Here is a 21,407-nt window from a genome sequence, read left to right as displayed (position 1 = left end):
TTGGACAACACGTTAGAGAATATTGTCTGTGACATCCCTGATGCCATGGCCACTGTTGTTTGAAAGGACCCACTGGCCAGGAAATGGAGTTCTGACAGGACCTGCACTAGAGGGGAGATTCCTGTGGGATGGTAGATAGCTGAAATCAGGTCTGGCTCCAACTGGGCGCACAGTTCCTGGATTGTGGCGCGATCAAGTCTGTAGGTGATAATGATGTGTCTGTCTTCCATTGTTGACAGGTCCATCAGAGGTCTATATACCGGAGGATGCCACCATCTCATCACCTGCCCCAGCGGACGTGCCCTATGGAGGAGAAGGGTGAGCAGATGGTCATACACCACATAGGTTTCACAAGGCTGTTTTGCACAATTGTGATGTAATTGGTGTTTTTGCTGTCTGTCCGTATTCCTGGCCAAAAGTGATGTGACGCAGTTAGTTGCCCTGCCATGTGGCCCCCTGAAATGGCGGCTGCCTGACCTGTAAGGAGGGACAAGGGGAAATGAGGTAACTGTGCTGGCGTTGTGCAGCGTCGAGGTAGGCGGTCGAAGACCGCGGTGTAATTCAGCATTGGGTATCATTGAGCCCTATGGGTTCCTGGAGCCAATGACGATGTACGCCGGCGGTGACAGTACGCACCGCCGCGGACGTGACCGCCATTTTCTATCTGTTCACTCACTTGATGCCTGACCTTCAACAGGAGAGGACCTACACTGCAAGTGCTGCTGTGACCTGAGTCTGGAAGCGACAATGGCTACAGTGTGTGGGGAAAGGGCTTCTGCCTTCACTGTGAAGGAGTTGGAGAAACTGGTGGATGGGGTCCTCCCCCAGTACACGCTACTGTACAGTCCTCCAGACAAACAGGTGAGTCAACTGTGTGCATGGTGGATGGCACATGAATGTATGGAGTGTCGTGGATGGAAGAGACGGGGGGGCAGAGGCCAGCATGTGAGGATGGTGAGTGTATGTGTTTCTGGGCCAGGGTGGGAAGTTGTGGCCAATGAGTAAGAAGAATCGGACGTGGGAGTAACATCCATTCTTACTTCACTATTCTTCTAGGTCAGTGCCCACCAGAAGAAGATTTGGCGTGCCATCGACAAGGAAGTGCAGACCCTGGGGGTCTACCATACACAGAGCACCCACTGCTGCAAAAGATGGGAAGACCTGCGCCGCAGGACCAAGACGACGGTGGAGGCCCAGCTGGGGATGGCCTCCCAACGTGTAAGGGGTGCCCGTCACACCATGACCCCCCTGATGTACTGGATCCTGCCGGCGGCATATCCAGAGTTGGATGAGGGCTTGAGGGCACCACAGCAGCCACAAGGGGGTGAGTACAGTCTCACTCAGCTGACTCTGCGCGCTTCATGAGGTTTCTGGGTGGGGGAAGAGAGCTGTGGGTTCCCATAGGCTAGGGCAAATGTGCCAAGGTAGATCCATTGTTTTGCAGGCTCAGTGCCACCCCAACCCCAAAAGTGGTAGTGGCCCTCTACACCTAGTCAGGCTCCTGTGGGTTCCAGCTGTGCATCAAATGGGTCTAGGCAGAGTCCCCCATGGGCATGTGCTTTTTCCCTGAACTGTTAGTGCCTGGGCTAGTGCTTAGGGCTGCTACCTGTGTGTTGTGTCCGCCAACGGTAGTGGTGTTGCAGGCATTGACCATGTGTTTCTTCATTCTGTCCCCCTCTTTTTGTTTTGTCACCCTGTCCTTGTGTGCATTAGCATCATCTGGCGGTTGAGCATTGGCACCGGAGCAGGAGGGACCTGCAACCCACATGGCCCTGGAGGCTGAATTTACGGAGTCTGAAGGCACCAGTGGTGACAGAGGACGAGGGGAGCTCCACAACGGGGACAGGAGGAGACACCAGCGACAGCAACTCCTCCTCTGATGGGAGCTCCCTTGCGGTGGCAGGCACCTCTGTGCCCACTGCATCAACAGGCACAGCTGCCACCCCCCCTACCAGCACTGCCCTCCCAGCAGCCCCTCAGCATGTTTCCCGTGCCCGCTCAACCAGGAGGGTGGGCATCTCCATCGCCCCAGTCACCTCAGGCCCTGCCCCAGTCAGTCTTGCTGCCCTCAGTGAGGAGGCTATTGACCTCCTGAGATCCTTCACTGTTGGGCAATCAACCATTTTGAATGACATCATCAGGCTGCTAGTGTGCCACCTAGCGAAGCCAAGGATCAGCTCATTCTGCCACCTGCCAAGGTGAAGAAGGGGCCAACATGCCGTAGGGAAAATCCACACCAACCACCCAGCAAGGCCTCCTCCAAGCCAAAAGGGGACAGTGCCAAGGGCCCAGCAGCCACATCCAAGGTGGGGAAGGGACACAAGGCTAAGGGGAAGTCAGCACAGGGCACAGAGCCTCCAGCTGAGTGACTGGTGTCACCTCTTCTGGCAAATAGAACAGCAACCTGTATGGGGGTGGACACCGCCACCTGCACCACCACCTGCACTGCCACCTGCATGTCTGCTACCTCAGCAACAGTCTCCAGCATCATCCCCAGTGGGCAGCCATCCGAGGCTGCAGCAGACATCCTGCTGTCTCCCTCCACAGGTGCTGACACATGCACCACCGGCAGCATCTCTGCCACAGACACCGCCGCAACCATGCCACCAGCCCAGCGACGTGCACAGACAGTGCCACCACAGCCAAAATGGACAACATTCCCAGTGGACAGCCGTCCGAGGCTGCAGGAGATGTCCTGGACCCTGCACAGCGTACATGAAGCATCACAACCAGCACTGTTAGTACCAGCAGGTGGCAGGCAAAGTCACAGCAGGGTGGAGTGTGACTCTAACTCTATGGAGTATCATGCTACCTGTTTCCAGGCAATCTCGTGGCATACACACCCAGGTGAGGGAATGGGACTTGCCACACAGCATGTGCAGCACTCTGGGCATAAAGCCCCTTCCAGAACCAGTGGGGAAAAGCATCCACTACCCCAGTCGTTGGCATGATGAAGCACTGTGGGCACAAAGCCCCCACCAGAACCAGTGGAGAAAAGCATCCACTACTCCAGTCCTTGGCAGGATGAAGCACTCTAAGGTACAAAAACCCTCCAGAACCAGTGGAGAAAAGGATCCACTACCCCAGTCCTTGGCAGGATGAAGCACTCTGGGCACTAAGCCCCCTCCAGAACCAGTGGAACATGTCACACACTTGAGAAGCTGTGCCTTTGCACTCCCCAGGATAAAGCAGTGGGAAAACCACCCACTTGATTGACTTGAGAGACTGTGGCTTTGCACTCCCCAGGATAAAGCAATGGGCAAACCACCCACTTGAGAGACTTGAGAGACTGTGGCTTTGCACTCCCCAGGATAAAGCAGTGGGCAAACCACCCACTTAAGAGACTTGAGAAACTGTGGCTTTGCACTCCCCAGGATAAAGCAGTGGGCAAACCACTCACTTGAGAGACTGTGGCTTTGCACGCCCCAGGACCAGGCAGTGGCATGGAGCCCCCTCGTGGAGCAGTGGCGTCATCCCTTCATCCGGCTGAGGTGCCCGTTTATTTTCGAGCTGATGCCCCAGCGGTGTTCTCTCCGTTTAGAGTCAGGTATCATGGGTGGGCTTCACCCATGCATTTTGGGACCACTGTTCCACGGACAATGAATGGAACACTATCCGGACTTGTGTGGTTGCTGTACATATTTGTATATAATGATCTGTTACAGAGCTGTTTCCATATCTGAATTTTCGATGATTACACTTGTTACAATCATTTGATTTTGTACCTTCGTTCTTCCAGGGGGTGACGGGGTGTAAATGTAATGTTGATGCATGTATTTGTGTGTATGTTGTTGTGGGTGAGGGTGGGGGTGGGGGTGTTGCGTCTTGTGTGTGTGTGTCACTCTCTCTTTCCTCCCCTGTGTGCTAGGTGCATTACTCACCGTGGTCGTCGCCGCTGTCTTTGCTGCTCCTGGTAGAAGAGGTAAACCAACATCGGTAGCACCTGAAGTTCGAGCTCCATGGCATCCTGGTTCCTCGTTAGGTGTCGAGAGGTGAGTGGTTTCCGATCCAAAGACTGTTTCCGCCGTGCTTTTGAGTTGCTTTCTCCCATGGCTCCGGGTTTCTCCCACAGGGCAGAAAGGTGGCGGGATGTCTTTGTCAGGTGGCTCAGACTAGCCAAGATAGCGCAAGAGAAGGGGTGGGCGGGGCATGACTTGTTGTCGCTGCCTGTCGCTTGCACCAAAAGTTTGTACCGCCCCGGAAAATCTGGCGGATTGGTGCCTTGTAATACAGTGGGCGGTACATTGTCTTCCATCTGTCTGTTGGCGGTTACCGCTGCGGTGATGGTTTCTACCGCCGTGGCGGTCGGAGTGTTAAAGTGGTAGTCTGTGTTGGCGGTTTCCTCTATGGTTGTGATTCCATTTTTTTTACCGCCGGCCTGTTGGCGGTCTTACCGCCGCTTTAACACCGACTGCCAGGGTTGTAATGAGGGCCTTAGTGTTTTTCATTAAGAGCGTACTTTTTATATACTGCTTTATACTGTAGAACAGCCCTGCCCAAATGCTGTGTCTAAATCAGCAGAAACAATTCCACTGAATGCAGCCAAAATTGATTGTTTTAAGATGCAAATTTGTAATAATGTTTTATTTTTCTGTGAGGTTTCATTATTTTGCACTCAGGCAGTGCTGCGATTGATAACCATCCACATTTGAAAAGTAAACATGTATCCGTTAAATATAGTTACAGTTCTTAATACCCTGGATGCAGACGGTCGTCCCATTAAGTGTATCTCAGCGCCTTCAGAAAGTGCTAGTAATGTCCCATTAAACAGTGCAGTGAGCCTGGTGTCAGTTCTGCACTGCTGGGGTTATGAGGAGTTCATGGTGTACTTTAATGTATAGCACCGACCACAGGCCGCTCCTCTCCTTCCATAAACTGACTTTATTGTTCCAGATTTTCATCACAGATTTCCCTTTCGTCAGATTTAATCCTCAGCCAGTCCTGTGTACTTTCTCTTCTTCCAAGTACTCATTTGTAATCTGCTTTGCAGACTTGGATGCGTTTGTTGATTTTGAGACTCTGTATTTTATTTTTAGATGCATTTTATTTGAACGAACCTTTGCTTCTGACCTTCCACTCTCTCTTGGAAGCTGTACCAGCCCAAGGACTGGGGGGAATTTTGTGCAATGGATGCTGGGGGTCCCAGCTTTAGACAGATCTAGTGCTGACGTAGGCACTAGGCTTAGTGAATCGAGGTTCCCTGGACTCGACGAGTCCAGGGAACTTGCCAGTCAATAACCTTCATCTTGAACCTACGGTCATTGTAAGCGCCATTTTAGGTATTAATGTGCCCCAGTCTGCTGCACGTGGTCTGTGGCTCCTCTCACCATAGGTAAAGGGCCGATGGTTCACTGCTTCTTGCTGTTCAGCACCGAAAGCGTTGCCTTTCCATTGCCTTGTGATGTCAGTTCTGTTACTTCTCAGCATTTAAAGCATCGGTTCTCCTGTGCAGGGTCTTTGTTTCTGCCAGGCTCATGTATAGCCTTGTGGGTTAGTGTTGACTACAGTTGATTCAGCAACTTCAATGAATGGTGAAGCTTTATCTCTCTGAGGTTCATGTGTACTATGGAAGCATCCGTTGTTCACAGATAGAACCTGTTACATACAACATGTGAGCTTTGTAGCTGTTCTCTTCATATGAAGCATTGGTACTACTGTAACTGGGCTCTGCTCTTCCCAGCCTCAGAGAGAAACACATAGGAAACGATGACTCTGATACAATATAAACCACAATGGACTCGCACAACGACCTGGAGCACGAAAGGCATTGGTGGGTCAGTAGTAGAATTCTTGCCTGCCACACAGGAGGCATATTCGGTTCCTGGCCAACACAGTCAAACTTTTTCTTGTAATTTGGAGTTGGACGTTACGATTTTGAAACACATAGGTTTGCTGTTTCTTTGAAAGTGTTATTCGCTGTGTGAAATAATCCATTGGAAGTAGCTGTCAAAACTGTTTTGAAAAGTCAACCCTCCAAGCCACATGTCGGTGTTTTAATGTTTGTAAGGCACTGTGCAGCAACCTCGCTGTTTTTGATTATCTACACCCCTTCTCTTCCTAAGATGAATATATTCACTTTTGTACGAAAAGCAACAAAAAGCAACAAAATCATGTAGGTTTGTGTAAATGCAGGATGCCTCAGGAAAGGTGCTTAGACTCATTATAGAGGACCCAAGGCACTGAACCAGTGAGGCATCTTGATAGATGCTTGAAATGGAAATACAGAAGTGTAGATGCTCCTTGTCTCAGAGCACCTGCTTGCTGCTGAGAAGTGCTGATACTCTCCCATTAAAAGCACCGGAGCAGTGTTGAGAAGTGCTGGTACCATCCAATTAAAAGGACTGGAGCAATGCTGAGAAGGGATGGTACTCTCCCATTAAAGGCACTGGAGGAGTACTGAGAAGTGCTGGTATTATCGCTTCCTAATTAAAGAAGTGCTGGTACTGAGTACCCAATAGTACCTGCCCATTTAAAGAACGGGATCTGGCTTTCAAGAATTACGGCTTCACCCGTCTCGTACTCAAACTTAATAAAATATACTTCTCTATCTGCCTCTCTATCTTCTATATTTCTACCTGTCTGTATACCTATAAATATGAAAAGGGGGCCGAGGCGATCACAGCCGCACCTTTGCATTCAGTTGCATGAACAGTTGATAGATATTGGTGGTGCACAAGTGTTGAGGGCCAACCCCTTAATCCTCAAACACCAGGTAATCCTGGTACAACAAAATGAAAGCGAGATGCAGCACACATTTGTATACACTGTTATCGGGAAAAAAGTTTCCTTGTATATCACATATCCTCATGAGATACCGTATGTCACATTATTCCACCAGTCAAATCTTATTAAAAATATTTCTTTGCCTTTATTAGTTCATATATGATTGTCCATATATACATTCAAGTAAAAATCAAACTGGCCTTAGCTCAATTAATGTTGTGATTGTCCATATGTAGATTCAAGTGGTAATCAAACTAGCCATAGCCAACGCATTTCGTCCTTACGGACTTCTTCAGGGCTAACAGTGGATACAAATGTGTGCTGAGTCTCGCTTTCATTCTATCTGTACACCTAGCTGTCTATCTACCCCAGCATCTTTCTTATTCCCATCCTTTTCCACAGCTCTCTGCTTGTCATTTCATCATTCTCTTGCTTCACATCTCTGTCTGTCCATAGGCTATGAAATTAGGTTGGGGGTGACATAAGGCCATTGCACTCTGCACCACTCCACTCTATGCCACTGCACTGTACTCCAATTCACGCTATGCCACTCTACTCTACAGTGCTGCACTTTTCACAACTACACTCTACACCATTCTAGCCTAGACCACACCAATCTGCTCTGCACAGCTGCAATCTACAGCACTGTACTCTGTGCCACTCTGCAGCACTGCACTCAATGCCAATATACTCTATGCCAATGCACTCTTCTCTGTAACACTCAACTGTATTCCTCTGCACTCTATGAAATCCACTGTATGCCACTCTAATCTACTCTGCAGAACTGCACTCTATGTTACTGCACTATACAATACTTTACTCCATGACATTACACTCTATGCGACTCAATGCAAATGCACTCTACCTTGCACCACTCCACTGTACACCACTTCATTCTATTCTAAAACAGTCTTCTCTATGCCACTGCACTGTACACCCTTCTACTCCATGCTGCACCACTCCACTGTACACCACTTTAGCCAACCACTGCACCCTATGCGAATGCATGCTACACAACTGCATTCTATGCCACTGTACTCTACTCAACATCACAGTACTCTATACCACTTTACACCTCTGCACTCTGACACTCTTCTCTGCAACACTGCACTCTCTGCCATTGAACTCTACACCACTCTACTCTGTACTATTCCACTCTATGAGACTCAACTTTATACCACTGCACTCTAAGGCACTGTACTCTACTCTACACCACTTTATACTACTGCACTCTATGCCACCCAACTCTGCTCTGGACTCTAGACCACTGTGCTCTATGCCACTTGACTCTACTCTGTGCCACTGCCCTCTGTGACACTCTAGTCCCCCTACTCTATGCCACTGTACTCTACCCTACTCTACTCTACTGTGTTCTGCACCACTCTACTCTTTGCCACTCCATGCCACTAAACTTTGCACAATCAGCACCACTCCACACTGCACCACTTTGCACTACATTGTACCACTCTAATCCATGCCAGCGCATTCTATGACACTGCATTGTATGCCGCTGAATGTAATGTCAAAGCACTGAATACCACTGCACTCTATGCCAATGCTCTCTACATCAGTCCACTCTATTCTATGCCACTCCAGTGTATGCCACTCTACGCGACTCCATACCATGCCTCTCCAATACACAACACTGTCTGCCAGTCCACTCTTTGCCATTCTACTGTATGACACTCCACGCCACTCTCCTCTACACCACCCACTAACTTTTATTCATGCTGAACAGCACCCACGCTGATGCACAATAGGACTAAAACTCAATGGCAAAGCCAACAGCTCTTGCATAGGCCAGACCTATTGGCTTTGCCAATGCTTGTTTGTTCTGTTATCAGTACAGAGGTTTGCTGTAGTTTCCAGCAGCAGATAGCAAAAATCTTGCTTCAGCACCATTTGGATAATTACCTCTTTGGTTTTTAACTTGTTTGAGGGATATAGCAGCTTTGCTTCAGCCGTCCCAGATACCCATAAGTACTTTCATGCATTCACTGCAATCCTCCTTGAGAAGTTTATTGTGGGTTGCATAGGAATATGCTGATTGTCAAGTCTGCTGATGTTCTAGTGACCAATCAGCTGTTATTTGTACTTTGCGAAACAGACACATAGTGCTGAGTGTTCTATTTCTGTTCTCAATAATTGCAAGAATAGGCACAAAAACAGAAATATGGGGATATAGAAATAAAGTCCCAAACATGAAATGGTGCCTGTTCAAGGGCTTTTGGGCTTTGGGTGCAGTGGTGGCCGGCAGCTTTAGGAGGGAGGGGGGCGGGCAGGACGCACACACACAAACACTCATTCTTTCACACACAGACTCGCACACACGCACATCCATTAACAACATTCATACCATTGAAACATGCACGCATGCACCAAACATTCATTTTAAATGATCGCACACACTCATTCTTTCACACACACACACGCATGCACATCCGTTAACAACACTCATAACACTCAAACATGTACGCGCGCACCAAACATTCAATTTAAAACATCACACACACACACACTTACCTTCATCTTCCAGGTCCCAGGAGGGCTGGGACAGCTGCCTTCCCTCATTGGCTGACCTTGGGTCAGCCAATGAGGGAAGGCAGCAGTTCCAGCCTCGTCACAGAGTGGGATGGGGTCAGTGAGACTGCTGACCCCACCCCACTCTGTGACGAAGTGTCACTGATTGACACTCGCCCTGGGCACTTCAGGGCTTGAACCTGAAGCGCCCAGGGAGAGTGTCAATTGGTGACGCTTTTCTCGTCACCCAGAGGAGGGCATCGAGGCACCTTTGCTGAGCCGAGGAGGTCACGCCCATAGGAGCTTTGACCTCCTCAGCCCAGCAAAGTTCAGCTCATGCAGCTAGGAGTGTGCGCAAATCGCGCATGTCTGCTCCTGGCTGCTTGAGCTGATCATGGAGAGTGTCTGTCAGGCTGACCTTTGTCCAGCCTGACAGACACTCTTCATGAGGGGTAAAAGGTGGGGGTGCGTGGCCCCTCCGCCCTAAAGGACGTGCCGCCACTGTTTGGGTGTACAAAGGGCAAGGAGTCCTCTCTGCGCTGCTGGAAGGCAAACATTATGAGATACACGAATATTTACATGATTCTTCACAGGAGTCTGTGAATGCTGCATCACACCCTAGTCCTTATTTCCTCTGCTAAATATGATTCAGAAAATAATTAATGCTGTGGCACCTGCTTTCAAAGCTGGAAATACTTCTTCTAAGCTGAAAGACCTGCAAGAGCTCGACCCCGATGAAGGAGAAGATAACAAGGGGTCTATATTCAGGGTTATGATTTTGAAGAAATATTGTAACATGTCTGAAATAAGGGTGGGCGGAGCTCGGGGAGTTCTACTCAGTGGAATTCCATGGACTTATCTAAAAACTCTGTGAAATTCTGTGGAGTTTCCGTGTGTGGCAGAATGCTGCCCAGTCCTAAGAAGCAGCCCAAATTCTGCTCTCACCAAACTACCACTAACAAGGCACAATGTTGCAGACTCACAGTTTGGATCCTCCCCATGCTGGCAGTTACCCTACTGCATTGCCTTTCACAGTGTCCACTTACCCAGAATTTTGTGTGCACAGCTCAGCTCACTCCCTCCACCGGAAGTTGCTTTCACCCATGGCTCTGGGTTTCTCTCACAGGGCAGAAAGGTGGTGGGATGTCTATGTCAGGTGTCTCAGAGCAGCCAAGATAGCGCAAGAGAAGGGGTGGGCGGGGCTTGACTTGTTGTCGCTGCCTGTCGCTTGCACCAAAAGTTTCTTACCTGCTGCTCTCGGTGGGCAGAAGTGCAGGGTTGCAGACCGATCCTTGTGTGTTCCACTCTTCAAAGGTTTTGCAGTCCGTGTTTCAATAGTGATTTCAGGGAATGCTTTGAAGTAGTTGTTGAGGACTTTTCACCATCTGCTCAACTATGAAAGGCAAGTGGGAAATTGACCAAAGGATAATTCTTATCTCTAAGGGGTGGGTTGGAGGCTCACAGTAATAACTGCTTCTCACTGGGCCTCGTTGGATGCTGATGTTGGTTGCCATGTTACCAGGTGGCAATTGCCCTCTCAGACCTTCAGATGCTCCAGTCTCGTGCAACAATCTACCCCAGAACGCCTCTCTCAAAGCATCCAAACCACTTCTCGTTCACAGGGCCATCGCTCCTATTTACTTTCTTCCCATCAGCTCCTTTCCAGTGATACGCTTGACGTCTTAATGCCCTGCCTAGGAAGACTTTTGATTTAGGACTAAACTGAGGTGCATTGACAGTGTTGTCCGTTGAGCCTGGCTGAGTAACAATGGGTGAAAAGGGTGGGAACAAAGGTGAGTGGTGTGGCTCTTTGCTGTTGCGGCACTGAGTTATGCGCATTTGACATAGGTGTAGGTGAGAGGCACTCCCGGGATCTCTGACCAGTTGATGGAGTATTTTTTGCCAAACTCTGTGCTCCACTTGGAGCATGCAGTGCTAAATCTCCACGAATTCCACCAGCGGAGCAGAGTTCACTGCCCACCACTAGTCTGAAAGAGCCTACCTTTACCAGATTATTCTTAAGATGGCAATGATGAGGACTTGCTCCAGAAGTACCATCAAAGAGAACCTGGAAAGTAATTGCTAGGTAACACAATTCTAAAGCTGCTTAAAAAATAATGTAACAAAGTAGCCAAATCTAATTTCCCAAGGTTCGCTTCTCACATGTATCACATCGTGCAATTTATTGATGACAGGGCCTGACAGTTAGGGGTGGACTGTTCCCATTGGAATGGGGTCAGTACTAATTAGCATATGGCTGGGGTGAAACTGACTTGGCATGGTGAGCAAAATAACGATCAATTGGGATGCGACCCCAAGTAATTATCAGTGGCTGAGACTAATTCACGAATTCCATCCATCACTTTTGTAAATACTTCCGTGAAATTTTACACAAGGCATTGGCATCATTCTGACAAATGGTGTCTGTAGAGGAGACATCAAGATTCTTGTTGCATTCCAACATTATTACTTGATTTTAAGCTTTATGTACTTCTTTTAGGGTTAGCAGTCTCATCCTTGAAAATCCAATAGACCATGATTAATGCTTTCTGGTTTGACCGGGTTCCTCCCATAGATGATTTGGATGCTAGAAGTTTGAAAAGTGAAATGCTTTTGTTTAAGATGACCATTGGTTCAGTCCCTTATTTAATTAATTAATTAGAATAGCTGTTGTTAATCTGGGATAATGTGTAATGTCTGTTTCTATATCTTCGTTCAGTTGCATCAATGTTGAAATCTGAATATTTATAGTTCTACTTCTCTGCCGTAATTTGCGCTGAATTATTTATTTTGTTTAGTAATGCAGGATGAATTGATGGTTGTATCAACACTTTCGATAAAAAAAATATATATATCCAACAAGATGTGTCACAGGTTTAGACTGGCCGAAGAAAACTGATGAGCTGCATGCATCTGTCTATAAACGAACAAGCAGAACCCGAGTTCTGCATTTAGACGCTCACTAGAAGACACGGTACAGTTACTCCAAGTCGTCAATTTGTGGCACACGCAGATATTATCCAGCAAATTCAAAAAACATCTCCACATCATGACTAAAGCCCTCTCTTTGGAAGACGACAAAGCAACCCTGGTGAAAAGGGCATTTGCTTGGCAAGTCATCAACACCCATAGGTCCCTAAAATCCCAGTCCTACCTTGATCGTGGTTATATATATCAGGCAACACTTAGGTTTATGGGACTCTGGCTGTGTGTCCAACAATGATTGGACTTGAAGCCCCCTTGGCTGATAATGGCACAAGCAGGTGGCTGTAGAGTTTTGGAATTGGAAAGGAAACTATGGTACATGTCCTCTGTCTCTGTCCAGCTATGTTACCTAAAGGAAAAGAGATACTGCTGGGGCTTTTAATCAAGCCACCATGCGAATCCAGGGGCGTAGCTTTAGAGGGGACGCCATGGGGGAGGCTGTTACCCCCCTAATAATTGCATCTTCTGATGAATAGTTGGGTGAAGGTGCTTTCAGTTTGGTATGTTGAGGTGTCTGTCAGAGTTCACCTGGGATTTTTGCATGCACACATGACACACACATTCTCATCGCTGTTTTCAAAGTCCTAAAAATGTTGGTTATTTTATAAAATGTGTTTCACTTAATACTCCTACCAATCAGCATTCCTCTCCCTTTCCACTGACCCTTTAGTCCCTCTCCTGCACCCTGATTTTCATATAATGTATTTTAACATTAAATGCCTGCATGATTGATGAGAAATCTGAAGGTCACGCCCCCCTCCCCCAACCCTAATGACCAAGCTACGCCCCCGCACGAACCTGTAGAAAAGACCTCATCACAGCACTCAGCCTGGAGTCCACCTTATTAAATGCACGGACAGTAACGCTTCTAACTGCATCGAAGCCACAGCAAAGGCCCACAAGGGGCGGAGTAAACTCCAAAACCTCTGAGTCATTTGTATCCACAGATAAAGTACGTCGCAGTAGCCGGTTACTCGGCCCCCTTTCTCCTATTTGTGACCGAAACTAGAATCCAGCCCACAGTGGGACACAGGGCACTGCTGCCTCCAGGGGAGGACATACCCGAGCACTGCCACTCTAGGAAAGTTTGCACACAGTGGGTAAAATGATTCCCTCATACAGGCCCTTCGATAATTCGTGCTTTCTAAGGCTTTCATAGACCCAAGTTAATTTTATATTGACCAATATCTTTTATAGTATTGGCTCATTATTATAAGTGTAAAGGTAATGTTATAGTTTTCTAATCTCACGTTTTATATGACGGGAAAATATACGGAAAAATGTACAGGTTTTCACAGACTTTAGCTTTTGGGATAGAGTTTGAAGCTTTAAAGGAGCCATGGCCGGTTAACTTTGTTGGTGAGAGTGAGCTTCTAATAACGCTAAGGTCGCGGGTTCTATCCCTTTACAGGCCAGTGTATTTTCATTTATCTCACAGAAAAACAGCGTAATACGTGTTTTTTGTTTATTTTAGTAAATAATTGGCTCCGGTGGTTGATTTTGAACCACGAGCGCTATGTCTGTTGCTAGTGCCGTAGTGTTCATTGCTGGCCCCAGGACCCTTCCTCCTGCTGGGATACCGGCCTCCGCCCTGCTTTCATGGGGCTTTCAAAGCGCCGAGAGTGGCGGTTCCTCGGCTTGTAGGTGGGATGTCCAGAGGTCCCAAAAGGTGAAGGAAAGAGCACATGGGGTGTGGACGCATGAGTGATATTGGTAACCTTTAAATCAGTGCACGCTCGTATAAAGTATTTTTGAGCACTTCCTCCACCAGAGTATGGGCTTCATACTTCAAAATATATGCAAATATGTAGGTATAAAGAGATACGTTTTCCATGACACCGTTTTCAGTTTTTCTTTTCTTCTATCAGGTTTTGCTTGTAGAGAGCTGTTGAAAAATAGACGTTTCCTTGGCCAAAACCTGTGTGGTGTTTCCCGCATACACCAGGACACCGGGACAGCAGGAAGCGAACAAGCATGTTTCGCACCTCGGCGCTGTGGCTTAGTTGGTTAAAGCGCCTGTCTAGTAAACAGGAGATCCTGAGTTCGAATCTCAGCAGTGCCTTTGCATTTTTGTAACGCGTTTTCGGCAATGGACGTCATAGGATGTGTGATGTTAAAATTAACAAAAGTAAACTATCTTTAAACCCCCATTACTGCTACTCTCATTTTTAAATGCCAATGGATTGTTCCACCAACCAGATTATTCTGTTTACTAACAGTGCTACTGGACAGGAAGAAACGGTTCAAGTGTCAATGTCCCAAGAACAGGCACAGCACAGGCAGCAGCAGTGTGAGCTTAGCTGTAGAACACAGATGTCTACAATACAAGCAGTAGCACTGCAAGCTTCACTTACATAAGACTACTTTAGGCCAAAATAAATGTTGGAAAGCAGAAGAGAGGAAATAAAACCAACAGAAAACAGAAGCATTTTTGCAACCGGGCAGTGTTCACAGCACAAGTAAGGCCACATGCAGAGAGCTGTGTACATTATCAAAGGGATCCTTTGGAATAATGTGTCTAGACCTTGCAGTCTCACCTGGACAATTTCTATCCACTTTATAGATTAATCTGGACAATTGTGGCCTGCACCCGAAGCCACTTCACAGTAATGTGTCTAGTTCTGCAGAGTTCATTAAGGTATTGTGTCTGGTTCAAACACTTTTATCTGGAGTCCTGCTAAAGTTTTCCAAACCTCACCAGGAGCATTGTTGCTACGTTTAAAGACCACCTCTAGCATACTGTCTCCTGCTCTGGTGGCCGCCTGTAGTGTGTTGTGTCTGCTACTGATGGTTCATCTGGAGTGTTGTGTCTGTTATTTTAGTCACATGTAGCATTTTGTATCCAGTTCTAGTTGCAAAATCTGCTGATTATTCTCTTGTTTGGAGTCCACCACGATCAATGTGTTCAGTAATGCATACATCTTCTTTTTATTGAAGTCAGTCCGGAAAAATGTGTCTAGTTGTAGATGTCTCACATTGTATATTGTATTACTTTAGGAGCCCACATTTACAGTGTCGTGTTCAGTTCTAATCAATAGGTTTGCAGTGTTTTTTACAGTTTTGGAGCCAAACCTGAAGACTGGCTCTGTTTCTGGATGCCACATCTAGGGTGCGTTGATCAGTTCTGGCGGCTTTGTCTGCAGTATTGTGCCCAGTTGTAGATGTCTCACATGGTATGTTTTACTACTTTAGGAGCCCACATTTGCAGTTTTGTGTTCAGTTATAGCCTATACATTGGGAGTGTTGTTTTCAGTTTTGGAATCAAACTCTGAGACTGTCTCAGTTTCTGGATGTTGCGTCTGGGGTGTGGTGTTCAGTTCTAGAGACTTCATCTTCAGTATTGTGAGTGCTTGGAAAATGACTGGTGTGTTGTGTCCAGCTAAAATGCATCACCAGTAGCACTGTGTAAAGTGGTGAAGACCGTGTATTTGATATTGTGTTCAGCTATGGAAGCATCACCTGACGTTTTCTATCCAGTTCTAGAGGCATCTTCTGAAATAATGTGTCTGCCCTGGGTGTCTCATTTGGAGTATTGTGTCAAGTACCTTGCACTGCCTCCGAAATATTGTGTCCAGTCCTCGGTGCCTAACTTAGAGTTTTGCTACAACTATTTGAATGTTTGAGAACCACATCTTTCATGCTGATCCAGTTCTCAAGGCCTCACTGCAACATTGTGTTCAAATATGGTGCCCACATTTTATTGTGTGTATACCTGGTGGTCACTTTTGGGCCACATGGCCATTTCTGGATGCCTCATCTGGAGTAATATATCAATTTCTGGAAGCCACATCTAAAGCGCTGAGTACACTCCTAGACTCCCCATCTGGAATGGTGTCCCTACTTTCGGAATCAGAGTCCATCTTATTCTGTCATTTTCTGGAGGGCTTATTAGGAGTGCTGGCGAGGGAAGGTGATGTGACATTGTGTCAACAGACATAAAACACTCATTTCAGAAACACAGGATGTGACACGTTCCAACTTCTAACAGAAAATTAGACAATATGTCATTAAGCCTAAGTAGCTTGCTGCAATCGTATAGTGGTTAGTGCTCTGCGTTTTGACCGCGGGTGGTAATGTCACGGCAGTTGGGCGTAGTAAGATATTTTGAACATTCTGTATTTTCTTTAATTTTGCCCATACCACAGTTTTGCATTATCTAACAAATGCAATTGACAGCTTTTATCAAGAGAAGTAATTTGATCATAATAACGCAGCGATACAGCCCCTGAGAGACTTAGGCCCTCATCACAAGCCACCCGCCAAGGTTGGCCTGCCGGGCGGCTGCCAATGCGGCCTCACTCCCGCGGCGGCCTTTATGAGATCCCCGCCGGCCAAGCGGGGATCTCGGCCGCAACACAGGAGCTGGCTCCAAATGGAGCCGGTGGTGTTTCGCGTCTGTGCGACGGGTGCAGTTTCATCCATCGCGCTTTTCACTGTCTGCTTGCAGACAGTGAGAAGCTGCACAGGGCCGTGGCAGGGGGCCCCTACACTGCCCATGCCAGTGGCATGGGCAGTGCAGGGGCCCCCAGGGGCCCCGCGACTCCCCTTTCCGCCGGCCTTTTCATGGCGGTTCAAACCGCCATGAAAAGCCTGGCGGGAGGGGAACTCGGAATCCCCAGGGCAGCGCTGCAAGCAGCGCTGCCCTGGAGGATTACTTCCGCTGGGACAAAAGTGTTGAGAAGTGCTGGTACCATCCAATAAAAAGGACTGGAGCAATGCTGAGAAGGGATGGTACTCTCCCATTAAAGGTACTAGAGCAGTGGTGAGAAGTGCTGGTATTATCTCTTCCAAATTAAAGAAGTGCTGGTACTGAGTACCCGATAGTACCTGCCCATTTAAAGAACGGGATCTGGCTTTCAAGAATTACGGCTTCACCCGTCTCGTACTCAAACTTAATAAAAGATACTTCTCTATCTGCCTGTCTATCTTCTATCTTTCTACCTGTCTGTATACCTATAAATATGAAAAGGGGGCTGAGGCGATCACTGCCACACCTTTGCATTCAGTTGCATGAACAGATGATAGATATTGGTGGTGCACAAGTGTTGAGGGCCAACCCCTTAATCCTCAAACACCAGGTAATCCTGGTACAACAAAATGAAAGCGAGATGCAGCACACATTTGTATACACTGTTATCAGGAAAAAAGTTTCCTTGTATATCACATATCCTCATGAGATACCGTATGTCACATTATTCCACCAGTCAAATCTTATTAAAAATATTTTTTTGCCTTTCTTAGTTCATATATGATTGTTCATATATACATTCAAGTGAAAATCAAACTGGACTTAGCCCAACTAATGATGTGATTGTCCATATGTAGATTCAAGTGGTAATCAAACTAGCCATGGCCAACGTGTTTCGTCCTTACGGACTTCTTCAGGGTTAACAGTGGAGACAAATGTGTGCTGAATCTCGCTTTGATTCCATCTGTACACCTAGCTGTCTATCTACACAAGCATCTTTCTAATTTGCATCCTTCTCCCCAGCTCTCTGCTTGTCATTTCAACATTCTCTTACTTCACATCTCTGTTTGTCCATAGGCTCTGGAATTAGGTTGAGGGGTGGGGGTGACATGAGGCCACTGCACTCTGCACCACTCCACTCCATGCCACTGCACTCTACTCCAATTCACGCTATGCCACTCTACTCTACAGTGCTGCACTTTTCACAACTACACTCTACACCATTCTAGCCTAGACCACACCAATCTACTCTGCACAGCTGCAATCTACCGCACTGTACTCTATGCCACTCTGCAGCACTGCACTCAATGCCAATATACTCTATGCCAATACACTCTTCTCTGTAACACTCAACTGTATTACCGTGCACTCTATGCAATCCACTGTATGCCACTCTAATCTACTATGCAGAACTGCACTCTATGCTACTGCACTATACAACACTTTACTCCATGCCATTACTCTCTATGCCACTCAATGCAACTGCACTCTACCCTGCACCACTCCACTGTACACCACTTCACTCTATTCTGAAACAGTCTTCTCTATACCACTGCACTGTACACCCTTCTACTCCATGCTGCACCCCTCCACTGTATGCCACTGCACTGTACACCACTGTAGTCAACCACTGCACCCTATGCAAACGCATGCTACACAACTGCATTCTATGCCACTGTACTCTACTCAACATCACAGTACTCTATACCACTTTACACCACTGCACTCTGACACTCTACTCTGCAAAACTGCACTCTCCGCCATTGAACTCTACACCACTCTACTCTGTACTATTCCGCTCTATGAGACTCAACTTTATGCCACTGCACTCTAAGGCACTGTACTCTACTCTGCACCACTTTATACTACTGCACTCTATGCCACCCAACTCTGCTGTGGACTCTAGACCACTGTACTCTATGCCACTTGACTCTACTCTGTGCCACTGCCCTCTGTGATTACGCCACCCTACTCTATGCCACTGTACTCTACCCCACTCTACTCTACTGTGTTGTGCACCACTCCACTCTTTGCCACTCCATTCTCTGTCACTCCATGCCACTAAACTTTGGACCATTCCCCTTTGCACTACTCCAATCAGCACCACTCCACACTGCACCACTGTACACTACAATGCACCACTCCAATCTATGCCAGCGCATTCTATGACACTGCATTATATGCCGCTGAATGTAATGTCACTGCACTGAATACCACTTCACTCTATGCAAATGCCCTCTACATCAGTCCACTCTATTCAATGCCACTCCAGTGTATGCCACTATACGCAACTCCATACCATGCCACTCCAATACACAACACTGTCTGCCACTCCACTCGTTGCCATTCTAGCGTACGATACCCCATGCCACTCTCCTCTATACCACCCACTAACTTTTATTCATGCTGAACAGCAGCCATTCTGATGCACAATATGACTAAAACACATTGGCAATGCCAACAGCTCTTGCATAGGCCAGAACTATTGGCTTTGCTAATGCTTGTTTTGTTCTGTTATCAGTACTGAGGTTTGCTTTCGTTTCCAGCAGCAGGTAGCAAAAAGATTGCTTCAGCACCCTTTGGAGAACTACCTCTCTGGTTTTTAACTTGTTTGAGGGATTTAGCAGCTATGCTTCAGCCATCTCTGATACCCATAAGTACTTTCATGCATTCACTGCAAACCTGCTTGAGAAGTTTATTGTGGATTGCATAGGAATATGCTGATTGTTAAGTTTGCTGATGTTCATATGACCAATCAGCTGTTATTTTTACTTTGCGGAACACACACATAGTGCTGAATTTTCTATTTCTGTTGTCAATAATTGGCACGAAAACATAAATATGGGGATACAGAAATAAAGTCCCAAGCATGAAATGGTACCTGTTCAAGGGCTTTTGGACTTTGGGTGTACAAAAGGCAAGGAGTCCTCTCTGCGCGGCTGGAAGGCAAATATTTTGAGATACATGAATATTGATATTATTCTTGAGAGGAGTCTGTGAATGCTGCATCACAACCTAGTCCTTATTTCCTCTGCTAAATATGATTCATAAAATGATAGTTAATGCTGTGACACCTGCTTTTAAAACTGGAAATACTTCTTTTAAGCAGACAGACCTCCAAGAGCCCTACTCCGATGAAGGAGAAGATAACAGGGGGTCTATATTCAGGGTTATGATTTGGAAGAAATATTGTAACATGTCTGAAATAAGGGTGGGTGGATCTCGGGGAATTCTACTCCGTGGAATTCCATGGACTTATCTAAAACAGCGGTTCCCAACCTGGGGGTCCGCGAAGCCTTCTCAGGGGGTACGCAAGAGCCTAGAAAATTAAAAAATATTAACAAATATTGACAAATTAGGTCCCCAGCTTCCAGTAATGACTCAGGTGGGGGTCCCCGGATTCCACTGATAATTCAGTGGGGGTCCCTGGGTTTCATTAATGTTAAAGTGGGGGTCCACAGAAATGAAAAGGTCTGGAACCACTGTTCTAAAAACTCTGTGAAATTCTGCTGAGCTCCGCGTGTGGCAGAATGCTGCCCAGTCCTAAGCAGCGGCCCAAAGTCTGCTCTCACCAAACGACCACTAACAAGGCACAATGTCGCAGACTCACAGTTTGGCCCCTCCCCACGCAGGCAGTTACCCTACAGCATTGCCTTTCACAGTGTCCATTTACCCAGAATACTGTGAGCACAGCTTGGCTCACTCGCTCCACCGGAAGTTGATTTCACCCATGGCTCCAGGTTTCTCTCACAGGTCAGAAAGGAGGCAGGATGTCTTTGTCAGGTGGCCCAGAGCTGCCGAGATAGCGCAATAGGGGGGATGGGTGGGGCTCAGCTGCCTGTCACTTGTACCAGAAGTTTCTTACCTGCTGCTCTGGGTGGGCGGAAGCGCAGGGTTGCAGACCGATCCTTGTGTGTTCCACTCTTCAAAGGTTTCGCAGTCCGCTTTAATAGCGATTTCAGGGAATGCTTTGGTGTAGTTGTTGAGAACTTTTCACCATATGCTCAACTCTGAAAGGTGATCTCATTCTTTCAGCAGGTTGGCTAACCATGAATAAGAATGCATTATCACTTTGTAAATATTACCTAACCACGTCTGGTCTGTTGATTGTTCTTCTTGGTCAATTAAGAGGTGACAAGTTTGCATATACTTCCGTGAAATTTTACACAACGGATTGGAATCATTCTGACAAATCGTGTCTGGACAAGAGACATCAAGATTCTTCTTGCAATACAACATTAAAACTTGATTTTAAGCTTGAGGTATTTCTTTTAGGGTGAGCAGTCTCAACCTTGAAGATCTAATAGACCATGATTAAAGCTTTCTGGTTTGACCAGGTTTCTCCCATCGATGATTTGGCTTCCAGAAGTTTGAAAAGTGAAACGTTTCTTTTTAAGATGTCCATTGGTTCAATTCCTTATTCTTTCTGAAAACCTAGACTTTTAGGCCTTACAGGAGCCTCCCTTTTAACCTCCTCAAATGACAATTCTCAAATTACTTTCATTATTTGTTAGTTGCCATCTGTTTAGGTGAGTGTTAGTGAATTGAGGGCTCTACTGTGTAAAGAGCCATTTCAGTTTTTTACCCCAGACAGAATAGTCCTGTGTACATCATCTCTCTTTCTTCACAGTTTTTGTCAGTATTTCGTTGCTCTCAAGATCTTGTCTTTACATCCTTTTATCCGAACCATCATCTCAGTTGGAGAAGCAGT

General features: G+C 46.8%; 1 non-coding gene across 1 annotated transcript; it reads left to right on the top strand.

Annotated features, from left to right (window-relative positions):
* The first annotated feature begins 14,216 nt into the window (after positions 1–14,216).
* On the top strand, positions 14,217–14,290 carry TRNAT-AGU (transfer RNA threonine (anticodon AGU)). Its single transcript has one exon. It is a non-coding gene; the product is annotated as a tRNA-Thr (tRNA).
* The last annotated feature ends 7,117 nt before the right edge of the window (positions 14,291–21,407 follow it).

This window comes from Pleurodeles waltl, chromosome 12, assembly GCF_031143425.1.
Source record: "Pleurodeles waltl isolate 20211129_DDA chromosome 12, aPleWal1.hap1.20221129, whole genome shotgun sequence".
Classification (NCBI taxonomy): domain Eukaryota; kingdom Metazoa; phylum Chordata; class Amphibia; order Caudata; family Salamandridae; genus Pleurodeles; species Pleurodeles waltl.
Note: the sequence above shows the minus strand (reverse complement) of the source record. Positions and strands in the feature narration are given on the sequence as shown.